The following is a 20783-nucleotide window of genomic DNA, read 5'->3' on the forward strand; positions in this document are numbered from 1 at the left end:
TGAAGCTAAGTCGGAAGTGAGAGCAATCCCATCTCAAAGACTTTCGTCTAACAAGGTGATGGATTCACAAGGATTGATTGAGCTGTTATCCACCCCGGTGGCATGCACAATCACGTTAGCAGAACTCCTAGGGCTAAGGCCAAACATGTGGACCACATTAGGAAAATGCCTAGAAAAATTTGGAGTGAAGGACCCCACCTTGACACTACAAGAAGGAATCAGGGAATTGGACAGACCTAACCTAAACACTAGGCCAGTACCATTGAATAAGGTTGGAGAATATTGTGAGGGAGAAGACGAAAATACGACGCTACCTGTAGAATTCCAAGGAGTAGTTTCCAACGCCATTCTTGACAGTGGAGCTGGAGTTGCTATCGCCACCAAGGAAATCTGGAAAAAATGGGGAAAACCAGCTCTGAGGGCTACCAGAATGAAGCTGCAGTTGGCAGATGGTTTCATGGAAAAGCCTCTCAGACTCTTGGAAAAAGTAATTGTCACTTGAAAACATTAGGGTGGATTATATTGCATATACAGTTACATCAATATATTTACCCACACAAATTCTATGTGGTGACAGATGAAAGCACACAACAACCAATGATGCTAGGACAACCTTGGCAAAAAGCATACAATGTCCAAATAGACTGGAAAGCACAGGCGGTCAAAATCCAGCACGAACACGAACAGCAGGTGATAGCTTTTGCTCAAAAGGACCATCAGGATCAAATGCAAGCCATGAAATCACTGGCAACAAAAACAAAAGAACACATACCACCAAAGATCAACATGAAACCTGAGACAAACAACCAGGTAAAGGCCAACCATGCTCATCACAGACAGCCGAAATCACCAGCTACACTGCAAAAATCTAGGCTACCAAAACAAGGTAAACAAGTATGGCTGCGGAAGGATAGAAAAGCCATGGCGGGAAAAACACAATGTGACAACCGGATTCCAACAAAGCAGATGGTGCAACCCAAAACCAAGGTAACCAAGCAGATATGGATTCAAAAGAAAATGCTTAGCCAAAACCCTAATATCACTCACATTTCGATACCAAAGCAAAAGACAAAGCAAATACCTACGGTACAAGCAACAATGGAAAGCAGACATCTGCAGGTCAACCGGGAAAACAGATATAAGTGGGTGCCGATGATAGAAAAACCAGTGGCAAAGTTGGCAGCACCAAACTACCAATGGAAAGCCAAGGCCATACGGCCCATAGCTATCACATCCCAGCCAATTCCATCCTCAGAAACAGCTACGACTCCATCAACAGTGTCGGCAAAGCACTTGCCTCTGGCCAAAAAGACCATTAAACAAAGAGCAGTAGAATTACAACTGCTACTTGCAAAAAAAAAAGGTAACCTCGACGGTGAATGCCAATAAGCATCTTGCTTATTCCCTTCTCTTGCACAACATTAATTTTTCCATGCATTGACCGAGTATGAATAAAATAGGGCCACATTAATCGGCCAGGCATTAGCACGACTTTTTCGACCTATGCATGGCACATACTACGAGGTGAGACCTTATCGTCCGAGAGGACTCCGACTAGGAGGGGGGGAGGCATTCTCAATGAGGAACCAATAAAAGAAACAACAAAAAAGGGCATGATTTTTGACTTTTTAAAGGGTTGACGTTTGATTGCGAAATTTTCTAGAGTAACCCAAGTATATATGCCCTTATACAGGATGAAGCTACAGGTATATGGGGCCAAACGCCAAATCAAGCCCTTAGGTGTGTGTATATAAGTAGAAATAGTCATTTTTCAGGCAAAATACTGGTAAAACGGAGAAATCCGGCCATAAAAATTGCATGTGAGTGTATATAATGTTTTGCGGCGATGTTTGTGATCTATTATGAATTCTGGGGATTTTCTGGGTTTGATTTTCTATTTTCTTTTTAATTTTTCTAATTTTCGGCAGAAAAACTTCAAAAATACAAAAAGCAGGTGAAAAACAGTCGTAATGAAAAACAAAAAATATGGGGATGACCAGTGACTAAAAGAGAACCTATGGTACGGTGGGGGTGCAATTATGAGACTAGAGCGGAAAGCGTGTTTTGGCCAGGTTTTGACCGAAATGATAAATTTCTGGTAAACAGAGCAAATGGAGTCCAAATCAAGAAATTTTTGAGCCTAAACCGCATCTTGCAGAAAGATAGGAGCACATGTCAAATTTCATGAAAAATGGTTCAGGGACCTCCATTATAAGAATTTTTCACCCCATTTTTAGCTCATTCTCACTATTGACCTTGTGGAGAGAGCTTCTGCCACCTAGAGCGGATCGATCTTCCAGCAGCTTCTACGACGTGCACGGCTACCCGACCAGCTCCACACATGAGAGGTAGGCTTACCACCTTGAGCTTTTCGCGCATGTTTGTCATTCTGTCGCGAGAACTAGCCTAGAAGTCACACATAAAGCGGGCGGTAGAGACCTGCAAGTAGAAACGGCGGCCAAACGGCTAAACCAAAAGCAACAAGACTTCATAGGCAACTTACCCTAGTCTAGGAGACCAGTCGTGGATAGCCAAAGGCAGTGGGAAACCATCGGGAAAAACCCTAATTTCCAGAAACCCGCAAGAGGCCACCAAATGGGAAATCGGCAAAACGACGACCAAATGCTACCAAAATTTATGGGTAGGAGCATATCGACATGCTCGACAAGTCCATATGACCCGCATGACCAAAAAGTGACCCGAAGCGCTACTAAACCTCAGAAACGGCATCAGACAGACAAAGCGTCAAAATGCACTTGCGGCCAAACCGCAAGTCCGTTTGCCACCAAACTTCACGAGCGGATTTCCTAGACCATCAACAACCAAGTCCTATCGTGGTGGACCACCACAAATCATCAAACGTATGTAAACGCAGCCACGGGTGCTTCTAGAGCGACAAATTTCCAAATGAAGCTCCGGTGAAGCCGAAGTAGAAAAAAACCATACGGCAAGGATCCCCAAGGGATTGGGAAGCTATGGAGACCAACATCGAGGAATTTCATCGCCAAAAAGCACTCCAAAAGTCAGAAAACGTCTCGGAGGCTCTGAAGTCCACACAGGGAGTTATACTCTATCCATTTGACTTTTTTGTTGAAATTAAGCTCAAAAGGGACTTAGGGGGGCAAAGGGCAAGCACTGGGAGCACTAACAAAGGAAAAATCACTAGGAGACATCCAACGCATAGGATGTCTCAAGGGCATTTTTTGGCACAAAACCCAACAATTCTTGTCATGCACATGTTCTGAATGACATTTACAAGCCATACCCCAAGTTTCATCACATTTGGATGAGATTGGACTTCATGTGCATGGAAAAACGCAAAGTTAGGGCATAAAAGCACTAATGGGCCTTCGACCTACCAAATCTTGTCCAAATCTCATGAAACTTGCACAACACATTCACATACACATCAGCTAACTTTCTGTGTGGTCTGGGAGTTAAAATGAGGAAATAGACATCCTACGCGTAGGATGTCTTATGGACCATCTGGGCATGAAGGAGAAGTTTTGTCATTTCAGAATTGATAACCTTATCAACAAGAGCCCATATGTCAAGCTTCAAGCCCTTCTAATCACTTTTGACCCCCAACACCTTCAAGATACACTTTTTTGAGCCCAAAACACCTCACAGAGCCCTACAAGCATCAATTATTATCCAAATGCAAATCCAAGAACATGGCTATGTTCCATAGGTCAAGGACAACCCAAAAATCAAGTTTCACGCAATTCTGATGAAAAAGACATCCTACGCGTAGGATGTCTTAAGCTTAGATTTAGACTTCTGTGCAAGAAATGACATCATAGGAGCTAATACCATGATGCATTGAGCCCATATACCAAGTTTTAACCCATTTGGACATCAATTGCTTCCCATGATGGACAATCTACCAAAATTGTGACCTAAAGCCTAAATCAGCCCAAAAATCCACTTTTTGACATCCAAATTCAAATCCAAGCTTATAACCATGTTCCATGAGCCTTACACTACCTACATGTCAAGTATGAACCATTTCTGAAGAAAAAGACATCCTACGCGTAGGATGTCTAGATGGATTTTTTTGGTCAAATTTGCACTGTGAGCACATGCACAGCTTCACAAGTTCCTTTTAGGCTATAATTTCAATTTTCAAGTCATTTGGATAAGTAAAACTCAGTTTAGCAGCTGATATGGAAAAAAACGCTAACTTCGGATTGTTGAGTGCAACAGGGTCTATGGCAGCCTCGAAGTCATCGGAAAAGAAGAAGAGAATGACAATCAAAGACTATCTGGACGAGGTGGAACCATTTGTCATTCCAGAGGGAACATTAAAGCCCACAAGCACCTGGATACAGGAAGATCTACTAGAGTCAAACGACCTAAAGATCTACGAAGGTGTGTTCAAGGACAATGACGAAAATGTAATAGAGCTGCCAATGCTGCCAAGGGAGCTCAATGAATTTTTCTAAAGCAAAATGGCCGGCTACTTGGAGAAAATTGACCTCCATAACTATTTCGAAGCAATCCCAGCAGGGGTGGACGTCAAAAGGGTATGGGAGTTTGTGACCAGCATTAAAGAAGATGGAGTGGCCAAGGTGACTGATTTGCATGGAAGACCCAACATAGAGATCATTATCACGAAAAGGGTTGTTGCCCATGCACTAGATCTCTCCAATCAGGTAGACAGCGTGACAAAGAGAAGGGATGAAGTAAAGGTGTACAAAGAGAAAAAGGCTAATTACACTTTTGAAGACATCACCAACCCAAAGGTGGCGATTATGAGCCAATTGTACAACTAATACTTCCACATGTGCACGAAGAGGCCGCAGAAGTACAGGATGCCGCCAGATGCAATTGCCACAACATTTACTTGGGCAATGACGAAGGGCACCCCAAAGATAATCAATTATGCGGCATACATACATGACAACCTGGTGAAGATGGGAAACAAAAAGCCAACCTACATAGTGCCAGGAGAGATGATAACCAAGGTAGTTTATGCAGCACTGCACGCCAAGGGAAGCTGGCCTGACCCCCCATCTCAGAATGACTAGCTCAGGGTGAAGGAAGACAAAGAAGATGAGCCACAAAGAGCACCAAGGGTGGCTACAAGGTTGAAAAGACGACTAGAGCCAGTGGAAGAGGAGCAACCTGAGCAGAAGAAAGGCAAAAAACAATCTGCTCAAGTGCCGGTCAAAGAGACTCGATCAAAAAAAGCGGCTAGACTCCAGAGGCTGATGGAGAGTTTTCGAGCAGAAAGAGCCCTCAAGGGCGATTTAAACGAATTATGGAAGTCATCCCTCGAGTCTATGTCCGGATCCTCAAGAAGAGTGCAGAGGGACCACTTTGAAGACTACATCAAGAATTTCGAGATTCTTGATGAGGCAGCGGAAAACATTCCCCACATCCCTTTCACCGAGGAAGAAGTGGAGTAGATACGACAGACGTTGCTAGATGAACAAGAAAACCAGGAAAGGGAAAGAAAGACGAAAGCAGATAGAGATATAAAGGGCAAATCTACATCTTTACCAGATAGCCCTAAACCTAGCCCACAGCCATCATCATCACCATCACCACCTCCTAGCAGCCCTCCACCAGAAGATAAGGAGGCTGGAGACAATCAAGAAGAACACCGGGCTGAAGAGCAAGAGAAAAAGCCAAAACCTGAGCCCAAGGAAGAGGCCAAGCCTGCATCTGAGCAAAAAGAACTTGAAGAAGCATATTATGCATTTTTGGACCTGCTAGCTGCAGGTTATACAAGGGAAGAAGCCGCCACAACCGCATTCAACTTGGCAAGGACAGGGCATGAAGAACAGGTCCTAGGCATCCGGCTAATTTAGCTAAAGGAGATTTCTACTGACACGGTAGACCTGCACCCACCCTCGAATGATTGGGATGTGGTGATGACAATGCTAGCTGGAATAAGGGCACAATCTGTGGCATCAGACGAAGAATTGATAACTCTAAAGGCCACTGAAGTAAAGACCAAGATGGAAAGAGATCTACTGCAGACAAAAAGCCAAGGACACAAAGAAAGAGAAGCTGACCTCCAGGCCAGCCTGGCCACTGCTCTACAAAACTGCCAAGCAAAGGAAGAAGCAAATGAGGCAGTGGCAAAGAGATTGCAAGCAGCTGAAGAAGAGTGCCTGCAACTCAGCAAGTCATTGCGAGATGCAGAAAAAGAAAGTGATAATCTGATACTTCAGCTAGCAGAAGAAACTAAAGAAGTAGAGGCCTTGAGGAATGCTAAAGAGAAGGCAGAAATAGAACAAGAAGCAAGCCTGGATGAAGTCCTTGAGCTCAAGGACCAATTAAAAGTCAAAGATCAAACCATCCAGAGGCTGAGAGCATCACTTGTGAGAGTTATAGCTACAAGCTCAACTCAAGTTATTTCGGAGAGTCAAATGTATGAAGAGCAGATGCAAGAACTCCAAAGGGAGTTGACTCTTGAGAAGAAGCAGAGGGTGATCATGGCTGAAGGTTCTATCGCAATGCAAACCAAATTGAAGGACAGCCAAAAGGCCCTACAAGAAGAGTTGGAGAGCCTAAAGATAAATCTTGAGGAGGCTGAAAAAGTAAATGCTGAACTCAATGACCTCCTCGTGACTATGGGCGAACAAGCCGAAGTGGAAAAGCAGACGCTCCTCAAGAAAATTAAGGAGTGGAAAGGCCGACAACAAGCAAAAGCAGAGAGCTAAGGGCCAACTGCCAATGAGGGCATCAACCTCGCCAATGTGGCAGATCCTGTGGACACACCCATGCCAGAGAAAAGCATAGCAGGCTCCTCTCAAGAGCCCTAGGATCTAACACAAGAAGAGGAGGAAAAATTGCAAAAAGCAATAGAGGTAGAGCTCAGAGAAAGCACCAAAGAGGCCTTGGAATGGGAACAGAGGGTTTTCAAATCAATGACAATTCAGAAAATCGACGTGAGCGATCTCAGGCGTCAATGGCTACAACCCTCTCTCCCATACCCATTGCTTAAATATGAAGCGGCAACAATAAACCAGCGGATCAGAGAAGAGCCAACGGTCCCTCTCTACAATGTAGACACCTTGAGGCCAGAAGGAGTAAGGCTGATAGTGGATTCTTAGCCCAAGTGGATGAAGGCTTGGCTTACCAAGTACCAGCAATACCTAATACACTTGGTAGAGGCACCTAAACACATCAGAGACAACCTCAGCTTCTGCCCTCTACCAAGGGTTAGGACGTGGAAAGCACACGAACTCTTACAGAGAAGCCAACCCACTTGGCTGAACTACCCAAAGCTGCCAGGCGTGAAGGCAGGTGAGAGAATAAGTGTACAATACATGGTGAAAACCCTAACGGGCGCCATAAAGTTGTTCACTGGCTCACCTGACCTTACATGCATCATGATGAGAAAGATCTGCAGAACCATCCTAGCAGTGTTTGAAACCTTCAAGCCAGGACAGGTGACTGACAGCATATTTTTCTTCCAGGACACATACAAATGTGCTTATGATATGTCAGGTCCGCCTACCAAGGAGGTGATACATGCATTATACCAAAGAATCATGTTCCTCCCATCTTATCACCTCCAGGCGTTTGAAGAAGCTTTCTACACGGGATTCTTTACCATGCATACAGACATCTTTGGACCAACAATGCTAAATCTACATGCACGGTACGAATCACTGCTAAAGATGCGGGAGACCATAAGGTGAAGCAAAAGATCAAGGCCATGTCGGGGACGACATGAACAAGGAGGGGGGGGATGTTAGAAGCTGGACACACCCCACGGCATCTAAGTACTCGGCGGATTATTATTTTTTTGTAATTAGTCATTCATTGAGGAAAACCTGGTTTTTCACCTTGTAAATATTGGGACTTACAAAAGTTTCCAGATTGTATCCCAGTTTTGATAGTTAGATGGACTAGATGGATGATTTTGAAACTTTAGGGTTTGAGAAGTTGTAAGGTATATATATCACTTTTTGACCTTTATGAAAAACCTTTTGTCATTTTAAACAAGTTTAAGTTTGTGAGTGAGCGTACTGTGTACGTGAGAGAGAGTGTGAGCTTTGTCTTGACGCTACGTGTGCTACGGTGGTTGGAATTGAGTGCAGAGAAGTGCAGTGTGTTGCCCCCGACTAGAGCTACGAGCTGATACCAACATTGTGCGCGTACGGTCCGGCTTTGGGAGCTCCTTCTACAAGCTTTATCGGTTGTTTGGGTGAGTATACGTTGTCCGATTTTGCATTGCAGCATATCCACGCGTTCACATTGAGTAGAACTACACATTAGGAACTTCATATTTCGGAAACAAAGACCTGCAAATTTCGGCCAGACATCCTATGTATTTCTGCACCGGGTGTTTTGGGTCGTGATTTTGGTGCACAGACCTTAGGGAGAGTGGCCTATAGGTATTAGTAGGGTCTCCTTCAAGTTCTATGGTGTTTCGGAATTGTTTGATAGGTATTCGGCTCTAGCAAGCGTTGTAGGAAGCATCCTCTTTCGTTCTCTTGAAGACTGTGACTTAGACAAGTGGTAGGAGCCTCTGTAGGAATTAGTTAGGAGTCGGTCGAGTGTAGGTTGACACCTTATGCTTGCTTCCACACGCCTACGGGTCGAGCTTCGTCCTTAGCTGACATTACTTGTTAGGTGAGTTCTCGTTGTGCTGACGTCCGTCGCGGCGTACCCGTCCAACATGAGGCATTTTATCTCATGTCCTACAAAAATCCCCACTCTTATTTATATGCAATCAACCGTAAGAAATTACTGTTTTGGGCAAAATGCACTGGTCCATCAACTTTGGAGGCTTGTAGTGACCAAGGGATGAGAAAAATTACAAGTTTCTCATTTTTTCCATATGTAGTAGTTATTGAACTATAAGCTCATGAAAGGATTTTTCAAAATGAGTGGATCTACTATGGTTTTGGAAAATTTTCCCAAAACCCTGAAAGGACACTTTTATGTCCTGTTAGGTTACCATTCTAGTGTTAAACAATCTAAAACGTATCTTGTCCTTGACAAAGTGTTTGGTGTTTCGCGAGGCAGTAGAATTGAATCAACCTAGCTAGCATGCCTTGCATGCGGAATTGTAAGCCCTTGATGAGAGTGATGGCCTCAAAAGTGAGTGCCCAAAACAAGAGTGCCTTGCACAGTAGCTTGTACTACTAGGGAGACATCCTAACTCGATGCCGTCCCACGGAAAATTAGAGCAGATATTCGTATTTTACCAGTTTCGCAAACGTGTATACCAATGCCCTTGATTTGAAGTGAATAGGTTGTATCCGTGTACCTGTCAGAAGCCTTGCTTCAAGTGAAACTGTCAAAGCACTTTGCTTTGCACATCATACACTATTTTCCAAAATAAATGTGAAAACGTGGAAAAAACAAGAAAAACTTAAAATTGTCTAACTTGGTCATCCTGCTATTACCAGCTACCTTGAAATTTTGAAGGACAAATGTGTTGGAAGATGGCTCATAGCCATAGTTGCTGTGTGAGAGAGAGTTGTCGCATATATCATATACACCCTTGTTGCATGTAATGAAATAACACGCAGACAAACGGACAAATTTCTCCAAGTTTTTTATGCTCATAGCATAAGCCAGACGGGAAAATATCAATGCAAGATGCCCAACTGGAAGTCGTGCTTCCCTTAACAACTTATGGAGTTCCTAAGAGCTCATAGTCAAAGGATATTTATGCTAACAAATAGATGTCATAGCAAAAGAAAGTCGACCGTGTTGATCATTCACAGATAATCGACCTTGTCAAATTGTACTCTATAGTATAAAACCAAAAAAAAAAGATACTAGCAAGAGATCTACCTTGTATCTGCTTGGTGTGATTACTGGTATTCTGAGGATTTGTAGATGGAGCCTTGCTCCCATGATGTCCAATGAAGCTTGTCTGATTGTATGAATGGTAGACAACTGGCCTAGAAGTCAAGCTCGAGCTAGTTGCTTGATATCTGCTTGGAATTGCGGTTAATGATCGGTCTGGCCGAGTACTTTGATCATACAGTCAGAGGTGTATCATTCAAGCCACATGTTGTGCATGTGCATGCATGTACTACTAAACAACTATGTTGGCACTTAGGGTCGGTCATACTTACACCTTGACGTTTGTCCTTTGACAAACATCTCTTGGAACAACTGTCCTTCCACCAGAAACAATGTTCTCGGAGCTTGTGTTGACTAATGCAAAAGCTTCTACAAAATTGAAATGAATAAGAAACATCAATTTCAACTTTATTGTACTTACCGGCCACTGGAAATGTCTAGAGCGCCATCTCCATCAGATATGAAGCGATTATTGATAAGAAGGTCATGGCTCCACATTGTTGGCGATGGTGGATAACCAAAAGCCTTGCTTTCCTTGAAGCCAATGTTGGGTTGAAGCTGATAATAATTGTCTCTGCATGGCCAATGCATGCCACCTTGATGGTCATCACTCTTACATGAACTTGAGTGGTTGTTTGCCGCCATGGTTGCCGACCATTGAGCATTAGCCTTACAATCCCAAAAGCGTCAAAAGTTTTGTGTTCTGTATTGCACGAAAATTTTTCGTATCGAGCTCTGCCGATCAATCAAGAAGAGAGTAGGGGGCCAATCGTAGGCACCTCCCTTAAGTGTAAGATACCCTAATTTTCTCTTGGGCAGCCCAAGTGGGTTAAAAAAAAAAAAATCTCGAGCTGCAGCGATGGCGGCAGCGAACGTAGCAAAATCTCATCCTAGCACGCATAAGAGGCCGCTAGGGCACATGTCAATGTGTTGAGTCTTTCATCCCTCTGCAATGAAAACCCGGCAAGCCCAAGTTGGTGCGATTTTGTTCAACTCGATGCTACCCCACTCCCGGCTAACCTCCCCTACACACATCGTTCTCAAATTGGCCTCCCCGCCTAGCAAGGGATTTTGCACATGCATTGTGCCTCGACCCCGATCTCCTGCTTAGCCGCCCTGCATACCACATGCAAGACCATGCACCCCAAATTTTTCAAACAAGGGAGAGAGAGAAGACTCCGAAGTGAATTTGACGCCATGTCTCGTACTGCATTCCACAGAGAGAGACCTAAAGAGAGAGAGAGAGTTCCTTCCCCTCCTCCATAGCTCTCCCCTCCTCTGAGCTTTGATACCAGTGAAAGGGCAAGGGAACTGGAACATGCTAATCTCCACCCAGCCATGCCCTATATAGGCCCTTGGCCTGCTAAATATAGGGACCCCCTTGACTGCATGTCCATCTTGGCCCTTGGCCGTGACTGGTCCTTCCCTTGTCCTGACAATCCAACTTTCCTTTGGGAGAAGGGCAACCAAATTATAGTCTAAGGGCTGATTTGGTCAGTAGAAAGGATGATATTACCTTTGGGAAACTCATGGATATTTCTTCTAAGTTAAAGAGGCAATGGAAGTATGTAGTCAACCCCATGAAGAAGGAGCCTCCAAGGGTTCAGTGAGAGTCCTGTCTTTGAATGATCTACTTGATATATGCCCTACTATGGATGCATGTCATAATAGAAAGTGCATTTTAGAGGCATATATTGATGGAGGTGCACAAATATGTGTTATTACTCAAGCTTGTGTATCAAAGTTAAGACTCAACATGAGGAAGAATTCAGGGTTTTGCAAATGTTATGCCCATGGGTATTGGTGCTTTCCCTCTCATCCTGGGATGACCATGATTACGAACAACAAAAGCTCTACAGGATTGGGGACATGGTATTATCACTCTCTACAATAGAAGGGGTGATAAGAAGAGGTTTAACATGGCTAGAAATAACTCTTTGGATGCTGATTTTGATGATCAAAGTGAGTAAGAGTACACAAGTGAAGAAGAATAAAATGGGGATGATGGCAGCAGTGAGGTGGAAGATAGCATAGATAGTGATCTAGATGTTTTCTCCATTGTTTCTTAAAGAAGAGCATGATGAGAAACAAAGATTTCTTGTCCTTATGGAGAATGAGGATATCTCTGGTCCTTATGAAAAAATTTAAGATATGATGCAACCCAAAGTTCAACCTAATGTGAAACAGGAGTTGATACAAGGTATGTTGTCTCCTGACTTGACTAGTCATTAGAAGGGTGAGTACCTACATATGATACAATAATTTTCCAATTTATTCATCACTTCTTATGAGGAAATAAGAGTCTTCAAAGGCGAGGAAATCCACATTCCAATCAATGAAGGATCTCAGCTCGTACGCCAAAAGTTAAGGAGAATGGGACATATACAACTTAATGCCACTAAGGAAGAGGTAGAAAAACTTCTCAAAGTAGGTTTCATATGTCTTGTGAGTACTGTAGAATGGGTAATTCATATTGCTATCACACCCAAGAAGGATGGAAAGTGGAGGATTTCTGTTGGCTTTAAGCCTCTAAATGCAGCCATGAAGAGGGATAAATACCCTCTTCCTTTCATAGACGATATACTTGATTCTATTTCAAGGCATGAGATGTATAGTGTATGTGATGGATTCTCTGGATATTTTCAACTCACCTTGGCTTGAAAATATTGAAAGAGGACCACATTTATCACACCATGGGGATGCTTTTGTTATTGTGTGCTTCCTTTTGGTCTTATGAATGGTTGTGCACGGTACCAAAAGCGCGTCAATAAAGTGTTCTCTCCCTTTCTTGGCAAGTTTGTGAAGGATATTATTGATGAATTTTGTGTTTATAGCTTTAGAAAGGATCATTGTGCAAATCTTGGGATGGAATTGAAGCAATATGATAAAAGTGGAGGTCAAATCAACCCAAAGAAGTGTCACCTTGCTAAACCAAGAGTGAATTTCTTGAGGCATATGATCTCAAAGAATGGGATTGAAGTGGAAGGATACAAACCAACTTGTCACTTTTATTCAAAAGTTGAAGTATCTTTCAAGGTTCATTCCTTTTCCTCAACTTCTTTATCCTCTACAGAAAGTAGCAAGGTTGAATCCTCTACAATGGACACATGAATGGCACGTGGACAGGTCTCAAAATGAAGAAGCACAAGGTGCAACACAAGCTTCAACTGGCTAATTGTATGTGATAAAGGATGATTCTGCTCTTTACTTGGGAGGAGAAGCTTTGGAGAGGGAGGAAGAGTTTCTATAAATAGGTATGTTTCCATCAGAGTAGGAGAAACTAAAGAAGTATGCCTTCCTTCCTCGTGTCAAAAGGTATGTGCTACTTGGTGATGCCTTTATATGAAGGGGGCTGATCTTGTGATGATGAGAAAAGTGCCTTGGAAAGAGTAAATCTATAGAATTTTGGAGGAGAATCGTGAGGGTTCTTGTGATGGTTACTTTTCTTCAAAGATCACTTTGCATAAAGTCTTGCAGGAAGGATATGTGTGGCCAAGCATTCAATGTGATGTTCATCATTGGCAAAAGTCATGTAAAGAGTGAAAGCATGGAAAATAGGGTTCTCAAATCAAAAATTAGAAGCACCATTGTGGATTATGATGAGTTTGAGAAGTGGTGTATTGATGCAAATAGGTTCTCTAGTTATGAAAGCTAGTGGCAAATGTTACATGCTTACTGTTGTTGACTATCTATCTAGGTGGACCGAAGCCAAAGTTGTTAAGAAAATCACAAGCAAAGAAGTCTCCCAATTTATATATGAAGATATTTTATGCAAATTGGGCATTCCATTAGAGTTACATTTTGACAAGGGCCGGTGAATTATCTATGTGAGAAGCTTCATGTGCATCACAGGTTTACTACTCTATAATATCCCCAATGCAATGGAATGAGCTAGAGGTCTAATGGAGAGCTCATAAGGATTCTTACAAACATAACAATTAAAGACTTGGAATTTAGAGCTATCTTGTGCTCTATGGGCTTATAGGACTTCCATCAAATCAGCACCTGGTTTCTCTCCCTTCCATGTAGTTTTTGGCAAAGAGGTTTTACTTCCTGTTGAGGTGGAGATATCAGCTTTGAATCTCATCTAGAGCTTGAAGAGGAGCCTAATGATGCACTCAAGGAGAGTCTTTTATATTTTCAATGTGTACAATTAGATAGGTTGTTGGATTTTGATCATTATGAGCATGTCTTGAAGAACAATCAAGCAAAGGAAAAATGAGAACGTGAAGGATAAAGACATCAAGAAGGGTGACATAGTTCTTTGTTACAATGAAAATATTGATAACACTTTTCAAAATAAGTTTCAAACCAAGTGGTACGGTCCTTTCTTGGTCTTAAAGAAGTTTCCAAATAGCACATATCAGCTTGTTGACTTGGATGGTACCCCACATAAAGCATGTGTGAATGGCTACATGTTGAAGAAGTATATTGCAAGGCTGATGAGTGTGATTTAGGATGAGCCTTCTTTTGAGGAATGTTTTGATCATGTGGTCAATGATGAAGAGAAAATGAAGACTTCCTCATCTCGTTTATAAGATCTCTTTTTTGTTGTTGACCATGAATGATCTAGCAGGCTGGGGTGTGGCACACTATGTTGGTCTTGACACCCCATTTTTTGTAAATTTGTACATGTGGACATGATGGTTGATATCAAAAGGGTATGTGGAATTTCTTTTAGTGGGTCTTTAGCTTTCTTTAGGCAACACAAATACATGTAGAGCAAATCACTGGCATAGCGCCAGCTGTTGAGTTAATGTATGTGCTCGCTAGTGAGTTTTTTGAAGTGAGACTGTATATAGCTAAAACTCATGTAAATTTTTTAAAAAGTTCATCCAAAGTCTAGATGCCTCCTTGATGGTTTTTGATGCAGGTTTTGCCCTCGCCTTGCCTTCTCTACACGTAGTCGAGCCACGATTAGTTCCCTGTTTGCGTCAATTTTTCATGTAGCACTGTGTAGATTCAATTTTGGTCATCTTTATATTTATTTCCATTCATTTTTAATCTTTCTTCCAAGATTTAAAGTTCCCCAATTGGAGTTGCTTTGTGTCTCACAGCACGCAGGGATAAATTTGCCTCTCTTTTGCAGTTGTGTGCATGCCGTAGAGCAAACTAGAGAGAAAGGGCTTTTTCCCTCCCCCCTCCTCTACAGTCGTCCTTCTTTACTTGTTCCTGCACCTTATTGCTACTCCTCCCTCCTTCCCTTCTCATGCCCTTTTGCCTCCCTCAAAGGGACACACAGAGAGAGAGAGAGGGGGGGGGGGGGGGGGTCAAAATGGCGATCACTAAAAATGAGAGGGAGAATACACCCATTGACCATGAGCAACATAGATGATGCACACTGCAAACAAAAACAAAACATGCTAATAAGAGCATATAGCACCAAAAACATTTGATTATAAGAACTTCACTTTTGCATGGGCATCTACCTATAGCTAAATAAAACTACCAAGTATCCCCACATGTTTTTAATTATTGTGGTGAAGAACAGAGATGTGACAAGTAATTTCCATGTATGAGACTCTGCAATATCTGTTGTGGTATATTTTACCAAATCTGTCTGTTGTGGTATATTTTACCAAATCTGGTTTAACTCTGAGCATGTGGTAGATTCTTGGTCTCCTATGAATGACCACATGCTCAGAGCTAGACCAGACTTGGTAGAGTATACCACAACAAACACATATTCTATGAATTTCCACATTCTTAGAGCTAGACCAATCTTTGGTATTCTGTACAAATTTTCTTCTAGCTCTAAGCATGTGGTCATTCATAGGAGACCAATATAGATTCTTCCTAGAATCTTGAAATACTATTGCACTGCTGACATAATCTCACACTAGTGGGATCAAAGGAGTGTCAAAGGTAGGTGTAAAAGTAGACAATGCACAATCACAAGTGGACATAATATAAAACTTTTTGTAGTGACATTTTTTCACGACCGGAACCTTCGATCTTTAGAGTCATAAGTTGGATCTCAATATACCTACAAAAAGGTTCAAGTTGATTTCTAGTCAATCATAAATAACATAGAAGCTACTACCTAAATCTGAGGGCAATGAATCATCACCGATGCTACCCTCAAGACTTCCTTCCCTTTGCAGGGATCAGGATCCCCTAAAACATACAAGGACATGTAATTTTAGAGTAGTAATAATAAGCTAATGTGCTTCAATGTCTATAGCATACTTACGATGATATCCTATGATCAAGTATTTGTAGTATTTTGCGTCCGTGTAACTGAAGGTTCCATATCCCGAGTGGCCCTTTCTTCATTTCATCTTGAATCTTTCTTTCACGAGAACGAACATGGCCACAAATTATATCTATCCACCAAGGACAATTCTCCATCTCCCAAGGAGTCAATTTACACAATATAGAGTACATAGTTGTATCCTTTGTTGTGGCAAGTGTCCAGTGCTTTATCAGGAATAGCATAGCAAGCAAGAAACCCCTGGTCAATAAAAAAATAGAAAACTACCAATGAAAAAAATTCATTTAAATTCCAATAGTCAAACCAAAGTAAAATCTAACAGTGATTAAAAAATGTATATCTAGAAGAGCGTGTATACCAGCCTCTTAGTTTCCATACGCATTCCATCACCTTCCTTAAGAGACTACTTTAGCATGTCTACCTATGTCCTTGTGGCCTACTTGAAGCCTTGTCTTATAATCCATCTCCTAAATATAGTAAGAAATTGTACATTCATGAGTGAACACAATCCCCTTGGGTAAATCAATAAATCTAGAGACCAAACTTGTATCTCTTTCCTAAATATGAGAAAGACTACCCTCTTGAAAAAATCTAACTTCCATTGAGAAATTCATGTTCCATTATTAATCCAAACAAAATTATGTCTCCCAATGGATCTACTACAAGAAAATGACACACTTGCAACATGTGATCTCTTTTTGTAAGTTAATACATGCAATGCCCTTATAATAGTACCTGCCTCAAGCAAAGATAGCTAAATGATCTTGCTTCCAATTGGGGCCTCATAAGAAGAAATCAATTTAAGATTTTCTAAGCATATCCCAACATTTCTCTCCCTATTTCAAGGACAATACCTTATCCATCCACTTAGACCGCAAGTTAGGATCCGTTATATTTATCAATTGCACATCAAACAATGAATCTTAACTTTTCTCTCCCCATTTCAAGGAAAACACATTATCCATCCATTCATACCCCAAGTTAGGATCCATAATACTTATCAAATACACAAGCAAGCACAATGAACATAATTATACCAAAACTGCAATTGATTACTGCAGAATAAGATACATTTTAGAGTAGCAAGTATAACTTTCTCAATATTGTTAGTTTCTTAGGCCAATTGTGTGTATTTTGTAGGTAGTAACCATATCTAATCATAGACTACAAACTTGGCTAGATATTGAGTAGTTTCTATGGGTTTCTAGAGGTCATAATGCTAAACCCAGTTTTTTCATGTTTGCTGTATTTAGCACTTTATCATTGCCCCCAAGGTTCCAATTGTAAGAGATCCATTATCCTTTTGACATGCTCCATGGCTCCTTTTGAATCAAGAGGCCCAAAGGGAACGAAGAAAACATGTATATAGTATCTGTATTGAGCGTGACTTTAGAAACTTTGATGATAGGTCCGCAGAATGGCAAAAATGCAACTTTTTTGTACTTATTTTTTTTGCCCAAAAAAAAATTAGTGAGGTAAAAGCAACCATATGTTTTGGTCACCAACCCATTGGAGTTAACAGGGCATTTTATCTCATGTCCTACAAAAATCTCCACTCTTATTTATATGCAATCAACCGTAAGAAATTGCTGTTTTGGGCAAAATGCACTGGTCCGTCAACTTTGGAGGCTTGTAGTGACCAAGGGATGAGAAAAATTACAAGTTTCTCATTTTTTCCATATGTAGTAGTTATTGAACTATAAGCTCATGAAAGGATTTTTCAAAATGAGTGGATCTACTATGGTTTTGGAATTTTTTCCCAAAACCCTGAAAGAACACTTTTATGTCCTGTTAGGTTACCATTCTAGTGTTAAAAAGACACATATGAAGTAAGAAATGTCAACCTCTGAAGACCCCCTTCATCTATTTATCAAGTGCCCTACTTCATGGGGGGTTGGCCACTAAGCAAACAAAATTTAAAGAAAGAACTCTTGTTCCTAAACTCTAGTTCTAAAAAAGAACTAAGGACACAACCAATATACATAAAATTCTATCACAATGGCTCCATAAAGTGCAAAATGCATGCTATTTCAAAAAAGTAACACAATGTTTAGCAAATTTTTGGAGCTTTATGGGTAGAAGCATGGATGTGATTGCTAGCCCCCAACTCTCCCGGCCTCCTTTACTTGCAAAGATAAACATAGCTATTTGTATATTTACATTCTTGTCGTACAAGTCCTTGTGTTAAGAGCTTTGACTATTACGATGAAATAATGTATGCATATTTGAGCAATCAAAATATTTTGTATTTTTTCCTATAATAGAGTTCAGTTTTGATTCTCATCCTTTGTGTGCTCGAGTACCTAGCAAGTGTCAAGGGAACTGACACTTTGTATCTTTTCCTATAATAGAGTTCAGTTTTGATTCTCATCCTTGGTGTGTTCAAATATCTAGCAAGTGTCAAGAGCACTGACATTTTCTCTAAATTATTTGGTATTTGCAATTTTCAAGAAATTCAGATGTTGAACGATGTAGGGGATAAATTTTTTATAAGAATAGGGTTTGCATTGAGACCTATTGGATCATATTCATCTTTATTACCTAGAATGTTTAAAGATTTATTGTGCATGAGTTGAACGTGGGTGTGCATGATTGAAGATACACTTGCTAGTCTGACCATCCCTTTCTCCTCACTGTCAATGGTGTAGCTACACTTTTATAAAAAGAAAATCCTGGACATCTTTGCCAAACTCTCCTCCTAGTTGCTTAACTTGCTCCTATGCCACTTGCTACCTGCTAGTGTTGTTGCTCGACTCATACCGTCTGCATGCCTTCTAATCTTTTACTCTCCACGGCACCCCAGAAGGTTAGCTCAATTGTGGCACCATACTCTCTTACTTTTCAAAGTATTGAAGGTTTGGTCTCTTTTTCAACTTAGTCAAAGCCGTCTAAAACTAGCCACGTTCATAGGGAAGATTTGGGATGGGCGGTTGAAACAAAATGGATAAAGCTAATATCTAAATAAAATCCAATCTAAATCCACTGTGTCGACACGAATACTTTTGGCCAATTCACACAATCCATTGAAATCATAATGGGACAAAGTCCTTGCTCATCTGCACTTTTTTAGTTTGAGAGAGACTAATATCGAGTGTACATCTGTTTGAAACTTGCCGTGTCGGTACATATATTTTGGGACGATGGAGAGAAGCCATTGAAACCATGCTTGGGAAAAATCCTTGCTCAACCACTAAAGTGTGAATCATGTGAACCTGCTCTCTCTCTCTCTCTCTCTCTCTCTCTCTCTCTCTCTCTCGCTAAAAACTCTCTCAAACTGCGGACGTCAACGCTAGCAATTTCAAAGAGTCTCTAGAGAGAGAGAGAGGACTCTAAGAATATGCGTAACAATGTCGCCTGAGACTCCGAGAGAGACTGAGAGACAGAGAAGTTGAGTATGAGATACTCCTTCCATGCAACTGGTTGTGGAAGAGGTTAGGGGGGCAAGCCAGTTGTGTGGTTGAACAAGGACACAAGGTGTGAGAACCCCTCTAAGGCCACTCCCTTGCTTTCTGTTCCAAAACCTCGCCACCCCAAATAGCACGGATCCGGGGCCCAGAATGCATCGAGCTCCTTGATGTTTCTCAGTAAAAGAGTCGACTCCTGTGAGCATAAGCAGGAGGAGAAGGCAAATGGATTGCCTATTGTGAGCATGCATCTATGAAGACAAACCCGCTTCTCTCTCCCTCTCTAGCACACAAAATAACTCTTTTTTGTGTGTGAGATCTGTATATGGAAAAATTTCCAAAATATTCCTATAATTTGTGGAAATTCACAAATACCCCTCAACTGTCAAAAATACCCAAAATACCCCCAATAATTTGTCATAAATTCCCAAAATGCCCTTCAAATTTTCCAAAATTCCCATAACGCCCCTTGTTGTGAGATTGAATATCTCCAAAGATAAAAGAATTTGTAGCTTTTCATAAGAAGACTCATTGTCTATAAATACAAGATGCTAAAACTAGAAGTTGAGTTGGTTATGTAGGCTTTGGAGATGAATTGCTTCATTACCTTTAGAATAATTTCCTTCTAAGCACCCAAAAAAGGATCTCAATTGTAAAAAAGAAATAAAGCTTGAAAAATCTTGAACAATCCAACCAAAATAGATACAAGGGTATTTTGGGAATTTTTGGAATTTAAGGGGTATTCTGGGAATTTTCACAAATTATATACATATATATATATAGTATAGATATATAAATGTATATATAGTGTATATATATGTATATGTCTATATATATATATATATATATATATATATAGAGAGAGAGAGAGAGAGAGAGAGAGAGAAAGAGAGTACTTCATCTTCGTTCTAGAAGAATCACTGCTTCCATTCAGCGCCTCACAATCACCTCAGGCCCACCTTTACCCTTCATGTTGGAAATACCTCCATGATCTTCATTGCCTGCCCGGCTATTGCCCATGACGTCCTCGTTAGTAATTGTCTCCTCTTTTGCAGTTTCCCCTGAAAACACAAAATGAGGACTTTGAAAGAGTCTGAGGTCTTCTAAAAATTCTCACAAATAATTCGCGCCGGTGTGGTAGAGTTTTGAAATTTGAAGAGTTTCGTTTTAAGGGTTTTGTTTATAGTCACTGGTCAAAATGAAGAAGGTTGACCTTCTTGCTTCAGATAATGTGCCTCCAACATGCTTTTAGCCACAAGATGCATTAATTACTACAAATAGGGTTAGTCAACGGATGTGGAAGAGGGGCGTGAAATCAACTCGTCACAACCACAGGCTACTGCCCAGTCGCTATGTCTTTTCAATGTCTTCTCAGCTAGAAT

The 20783-nt window shown here is 41.2% G+C and overlaps 1 protein-coding gene across 1 annotated transcript in view; it reads right to left on the bottom strand.

Annotated features, from left to right (window-relative positions):
• Positions 1-15720: 15720 nt before the first annotated feature.
• LOC147449451 (uncharacterized) overlaps positions 15721-20783 on the bottom strand; it is a 68391-nt gene continuing 63328 nt past the window's right edge. Inside the window, exon 4 of the transcript XR_015189434.1 lies at positions 15721-16237. The gene's annotated coding sequence lies outside the window, so the exon portion shown is untranslated. The remainder of the gene's footprint in view (positions 16238-20783) is intronic.

Source organism: Adiantum capillus-veneris, chromosome 10, assembly GCF_014529385.1.
Source record: "Adiantum capillus-veneris isolate H3 chromosome 10, ASM1452938v2, whole genome shotgun sequence".
Classification (NCBI taxonomy): Eukaryota; Viridiplantae; Streptophyta; class Polypodiopsida; order Polypodiales; family Pteridaceae; genus Adiantum; species Adiantum capillus-veneris.